Here is a 6,937-nt window from a genome sequence, read left to right on the forward strand (position 1 = left end):
AATGAAACAAAATTTCTCTTTTTTTTTTCACTAACTCGCCCGCCCAAACTTAATTTCCCCCTTTTGTTTTTTCCCTCTGCCTTTCCCCCCATTTTTTCATTTCCTTTCAGGTTTACAGAGTCCTAAGTTTCGAAACAACACACTCTTTCTCTCTCTCTCTCACACACACGGAGGCGAGCGATGAGCGGCGAATATTTTAAAAGTATAATTCATTCTAATGTTTTTTAAAATTTTTCGATATACCAAACATAAATACACTTTAAAAGTATAATATTTGTAAAAAAAATATTTAAAAAATTCACTGAATACTAAAATAAAACAAATTCACTTAATACTAAAATATTTTAAAATGTCACTCTTATTTAAGTTCTAGGTACAAAAAGTTTTAGTCGTTATATATGGGTTATTTGCCAACAAATAACCAATTTAGATGATGTTTGGTAAGTGAGTTTTTATGTAGGTTTTTTTAGATGTAAGATATTAAAATGTCATTTTTTTTTTTTTTTTGTGTTTGGGAAGATAGTTGGATTTTTTTGTGATTGGATGTGATATTTGTGAGAAAAAAAGTGAAATGATTATGGGGTTGGATGTGATATTTTGTTTGGATGTGTTTTTTTTGATTTTGCAACATTTTTGTCTTTTAATGGAAAAAATGAGAAAAAACCTAGGTAAAATTCTTCCCAAACACCACCTTAGTCGCCACAGGTCTAAAATTTGAGGGGGAAATTACTTTTTCATTTCGCGCCCTCTTCTACATTCTCTGTTTAAACAAACACAAAAGTCCTCTTCTCTCACACATCACCACCAAACCTCACCCCACCTCATCTCAGCACAGTCCCTTACCACCGTCGCTCACCGTACATTGCACATCGGCACCGCCGCAGCCGCAAATCACCACCGCCACCGCCGCAGATCACAGGTTCTCTCTCTCCCCCTCTGTGTCGGTTCCCCTCTCTATCTCGCTCTCTTCTCTCTCTCTCTCTCTCCCTTCCTCTATTTCCCCAACTATCAACTCTTGCTATAGGGTTTTATATGATTTATACTAAATAATTTCGTGTTGATTTCTTAAACTGGTTTGATTTTGGGCAATACCCCTCATTTGGATATATCCCAAGGATTTATATGATTCTTTCTCAGATTTTCTTTTCTTATTTGACTGGCATATAAGATCTAGAATTCTATGAAAATAACAGGATTACATTTTAATAAATTACAACTATTATGAAACTTTTAAATCCTGCGTGGCTGTGTGTCGCCATCTCCCTTGTTCCTTTTAAAGAAAGGAGGCTCTAATCCCATTTATTTTGTCATTGTATTTTTTGATGCAATGTTTTGATGCTTAATGTGATCATCAATGATATGCTTTTTTTTTCTAATTTCAAATTTTCAATCTTAGGTGGTATTTTTAAAGTTATAGTCAAACTCATTTATGCAAACAGCTTACAGAAGAAGATAAGGAGGACGTTAGAAACATGAAGGTTTTCTGGTGAATGCTTGCCATTTAAGTTGAACAGTTTGGGGCATGTGATCTGCACAAGCAGTCACACATAATCACACATACATACACACAAATGGAAAATTTATGTCATGCATAAAATTTCATGATTATTGTCTTTGTTATTATTATTTTAAGTTGCAGTGCATATGTGCTTGCATTTAGAGTTTCAAAATTTTAGGGTGCCTACCAAGTTGACACTAGTATACACACATGAAAGTTTATGATATTAATTTATCGTGCATAGGATACACAATAGAATGCTCTTCATCGAGTTGAACTGGTAATGTAGTGTCAGCAGGCCTAAGCCAAGCTGGTTGTACAGTTGATGTGCTTGTGGGATGGAAGCTGGTTTGACCTGCCTGAACCAGGCAAGCTTTTCCTTAACCAGCGTGTTGTGGTGGTCCAGTCAGTTCTGAAACTCTCATACTGCTATATTTTTCCTTCAACATGTGATTAGTAAGGTTTGAACTCAAGTAGAGAGTGTAATAGCTTAATACATCCGCTATTAACCCAGATGAACTTATTACTGGAAGGCTGTGATGTGGTTAGCTATCATTTTGCTTGATTGACTATGAAAAAGATTGTGTATATGTGAAGAGATTAGGAAAATACATAGACATGCGTACCCATATGCACACAAGCTTGCTCTTTTGTCTCCTTAATACAAGGCACCATCAGTGATGTCCCCATTGTTCATGCACATTGCCTCCAAACATAGGATCCCCACATTTACAGATCCCCATTTAACTTAAGGATTTATTACTAGAGATTTAAAAGGGGTGTTGATGACTTGTGGCTTCTAGTTGTTTTTCTTTGTTTTCATTTGTCTCCTTTTACACTTGTAAAACATGTGTATGTGTGAAGATGAGAATTGAGAAATGATATGGTTGAATGTATGTTTCATTGTATGAGATATTGCCTGCTCTGGTTTTTGATGTTTTGCATCACACATAAGTTTCTTGGTCAGTCTAGACTTTTCATATTTCAGTGACTGCTGCTTTCAGTTTTTATCATATTGCAGAGTAATTTGACAATTTAATTTTTAGATATGTAAGTAATTATTCTGCCATTCAGATTTATTATGCCACTAGACTTGGGTGCAAAGGGAAGCTGTCAAATTGGTGGAAATGTCTCAACTAATGCCGGTGGTTTGCGCTTTGTCCGTTATGGATCACTCCATGGGAATGTACTTGGTAAGGACTCTTTTTCTTATGTTTTCAGTGTACTCCCATTTCTATCAAGAAACTTATACTGAAGTCATTAAGGTGATAATTGCTTTGTTATCAGTCTCTTTAGGTATATCACTTTGTAGGCAACATGCATGCAGTAAAAATGTGTGAAGTTTTACTACAACAATTTTGGACTCAGATAAGAGGAGAGAAATAGCCATAATTTAATATATTTAATTTGCCTTGTGTACAGAATGGCTGTACATCATCTGTAGGTTGAAGGATGAGAATTGAGAAGCAAATCTATTTTCACCTCATATTCACATTAAATTATGTATTTCCAATTTGGTTTACGGGTTACTCTTTCGAATGGATACTCATGCAGAATACCTTTATGCTTAAGGTTGTATCAAATATGGAATGTCAATGTTTTTCCCTCCACGTTGGGAACACAATTTGCTGATATTCGGCTTTTCAACAAAGCATTAGAAATCTGTATCTCTCATATAGAGAGAAGGGTTTGGGAGGATACTATCAAAATGAGTCACCAGAGCTATCCTGGATTCCTGCAGAGACTCTATCTGTGTGTCAAAGCGGAGCATCTAGTATGGTGGTTCAAGATGAGATTTAGAATCACTGGATGCCTTTTGTGATTTAGTATATTGCCTTTCAATTTACGTGGATGGGGAAGAAACTGAGTTGTGAAGCCTCTAGGAGTGTTATATTAGTGGGAATTCAACTTCTTATAATCAGTAGTGCCATTTTCCATGGTAGATTTACATATAAAATTTTCTACTTACAGATAAATCACTGATTAGGCTTATTAATTTTGTTGTTGTGATTTCGAATATGGGACAACTAACTACTTAAAACAAATTAAGCTAAATTGCAGACAAGATGTTTTTGTTCTATCCATAGATCGCTGACTTTGTGATTAAAACACTGTTTATTAATTTTGAGGTTGTGAATTTGCGAACCTAAAGACAACCACTCTGAACAAATTATGTTAAATCAAGTCCATACCCTATCCACCGGTCCCAAGTATCAATAAAGACTAAACTTGACCTAGATAACTACACGAAGTCTTTGCTCCCTCAGTGACTTCTAATTTCATTGAAGTTAAGTGCATGAATTCTAATTTCATTGAAGTTAAGTGCATGCAGAATCATCTTCGTAAATTAGCTAACATGCCATTGTAAAATTTCAAAGCAAGATATTGCCCTTTAAGAGTTTCATCAGTGTCAAAATCATCATCATCATCATCATCATCAAGATATCAATATTCATTCAAACAAAGACAGCTCTTTATTGGGTTGTAGCTTGCATGTTCATGCCGTGAAATGTGAAAACTCATCATAAGCTAAATCTCAGTGCTTGGTCAAGTAGGATCTTAGTTGTTTAGTTATCTAAATTGTGAAACTTTAGAGAATCCTATAACATTTAGTTTTGAAATTTCTACTAGTTTTGTCATGATTATTAATTGAAAGTGTCTTTAGTGCATTGTCGCTTTATTTTGTTTGTCATGAGCACCATTTGTGTGGTGTGATTGAGTTATATAAACCGTCTTGGTCCATCCATATATCAGGCTTGGGCCAAGTGTGGACTGGGACAATGACCCTCTTTTTAGGCGGATTTGGTGTATTTTCTGGATTTTTCTGTTCATTAGGATTGGACTGGCTTCGGAGGTTTTGTACTATCTCTTTTCTCTTTATCTCTCCATAGAATAATAATTCTAATATGGCCCCCAATTTAATGCTTTGTAATTTTCAATGTGAATCATGCCAAAACAAGAAGTTAATGTGAAAGCTACATGATAACGTATCTTTGTGTTAGCAAAGACTTTTTATTGGGTGTCCGGGCCTTGCCTCAATTAATTTTTAGGTATATATAGTCTTTCATTTAACTTAGTTTCCATTGTTGAAGCATAGGTCAATATTGGCATATTGTGGAACAATAGTTATAATTGATATATACATATGAATGATGTTTAATTTACAAAATGGTATTGATTGTCATTTAATTTGTTAATGTTTCCTTTACTTTCCATGTAGAAAAAATATTTTTTGTCCAATTTTACAATAAAGTTATGTGCAAATATTTTTAACCAAAAGTTACCTGACATTATTTTTCATTTTCTTTGGTACAGATGGATGATCTCGTGCACGAAGCTAAATTGTACAGGACTAATGGGCACTATAAGCATTTTTGGAAGGAATATATATTTTTGAATAGATGTGTATGGAAAATATTTGGGAGGAGTAGTAGTTATTTTTTTTGGATGAATGTGTATGAAAAATATTTAGATAGACTACTAGTGTGTATATTTTTTGATAGCTGAGCATGGATAACAATTTAAAACATAACAACAACTAATTGTTATGTTTTAAATTGTTATGCTAGATGGATGTGACTTGGATAATTATATAGATTACAAGTGGATTTTTAATTGGAGGAATATGTATCTTTGAAATTACTTGTGGATGAAAGTTTATAATAGTTGATGACTTTCATTAAACAAGTTTAGGCTTGGATGATTTATATTTTGTCAATTGTTCATGATTCAGTTGATTTGAATGAAGCTTGCAAATTACATATTATATTGAATGAATTGGATGAATTATTATGAATTACATGTTTATTTTGTTGGATGTTGGCGACCAAATGTTGATCTTGTTTTTTTTGTTTTGGCGATCAATTGATTAGTTGGGAAAGATAACTAATACTTTTGCCGACAAAATAATTAGTCGTTAAAATTATTAATTTTGGCGACTAAAACGGAAATTGTCGTTAATAGGTCAATTGCCGACTAAAGTTTTAGTTGCGCAAACATTTTTTTTCGCGACTAACATATTTGGTGGTGGAATGTGACAATTGCCGACCAAATTTTTTTGGTTGTGGAATGTGCCATTTGCCGACCAAACTTGTTAGTCGTGGAATGTGACAATTGGCAACCAAATTTTTTGGTTGTGGAAACGGGCCTTAGTTGCCGACCAAACTATTTAGTCGTTAAATGTGCGAATTGGCAACTAACATATTTGGTCGGGAAAATATGACTTTTCGCGACTAAAATGTTTTAGCTACTAAATGGATTAGTCGCAGTAATTATATATTTAGCGACCAAAAATTTAGTCGGCAAATATGACTTTTCGCGACTAAAATGTTTTAGCTACTAAATGGATTAGTCGGAGTAATTATATATTTAGCGACCAAAAATTTAGTCGGCAAATATGACTTTTCGCGACTAAAATGTTTTAGCTACTAAATGGATTAGTCGCAGTAATTATATATTTAGCGACCAAAAATTTAGTCGGCAAATATGACTTTTCGCGACTAAAATGTTTTAGCTACTAAATGAATTAGTCGCAGTAATTATATATTTAGCGACCAAAAATTTAGTCGGCAAATATGACTTTTTCGCGACTAAAAAACTTTTTAGTCGCTAATTACTTTCCGCGACCCTCAATTGGCGACCAAAGTGGCGACCAAAAAAATTAGTCGCGGATGACTTTTGCCGACTAAAAATGAACTTTTGACGACTAAATTTTTAGTCGGCAAAAGTGTTAATTCTTGTAGTGAAAATTGACACACTTTGTTAAATTGAGGGGCTAAATCGTGCAATTGGAATTGTCAGGGACCAAAATGACACACGGGGTAAAGTATAGGGACTATTTCTGGAATTTGCCCTATTAAATAAGAGTAATTACATCACAATGATGGCAGGGGGAAAAATAAAAATTTTATAATTTTAATTATTAATGTCTAAAAAGTTTTTCACTAATTTGTATTTTTTTTACTTATTTGATATTTCCCTTATTAAATACAACCCAAACTTTCCATTTTTAGAATCAGTTTTCATATTTTGATTAATAATACTGCTCTTCAAACCCACGATAGTATTTCACTCACCACACCATTGCTTATTCCACATCTCTCATTAGACATACTAAAAACATAGGACCGCGACTAAAAAAACATATTCATCACCACTGCAAACTTCCCATTTTTTGAATCAATTTCACATATTGCGATCAATACTAGTGCTCATCTATGAAGCACAGACACGGGTACGAACACTAGTACCGGTACGATACAAATATGTCAATACGGTAAAATTAAAAGAAAAAAAGGTATGGATACGGCCTGATCATACGCTTGTAAAAAAATATTTATTTTTAATTTGGAATAATGCAAAAAAATAATTAAATGGTTTAATTTGTTAAGGTTCGACCTACAATTAACATTTAATATCAAAAGTAAATATATAAATCAA

At 33.6% G+C, this 6,937-nt stretch overlaps 1 long non-coding RNA gene across 1 annotated transcript; it reads left to right on the forward strand.

The window, feature by feature from the left end:
- The first annotated feature begins 405 nt into the window (after positions 1-405).
- LOC145806207 (uncharacterized) lies at positions 406-5,229 on the forward strand. The gene is made up of 3 exons (XR_014348971.1): positions 406-919; positions 2,573-2,691; positions 4,814-5,229. It is a non-coding gene; the product is annotated as an uncharacterized LOC145806207 (long non-coding RNA).
- The last annotated feature ends 1,708 nt before the right edge of the window (positions 5,230-6,937 follow it).

Source organism: Camellia sinensis, chromosome 13, assembly GCF_055761805.1.
Source record: "Camellia sinensis isolate YWXY chromosome 13, ASM5576180v1, whole genome shotgun sequence".
NCBI classification, from domain to species: Eukaryota; Viridiplantae; Streptophyta; class Magnoliopsida; order Ericales; family Theaceae; genus Camellia; species Camellia sinensis.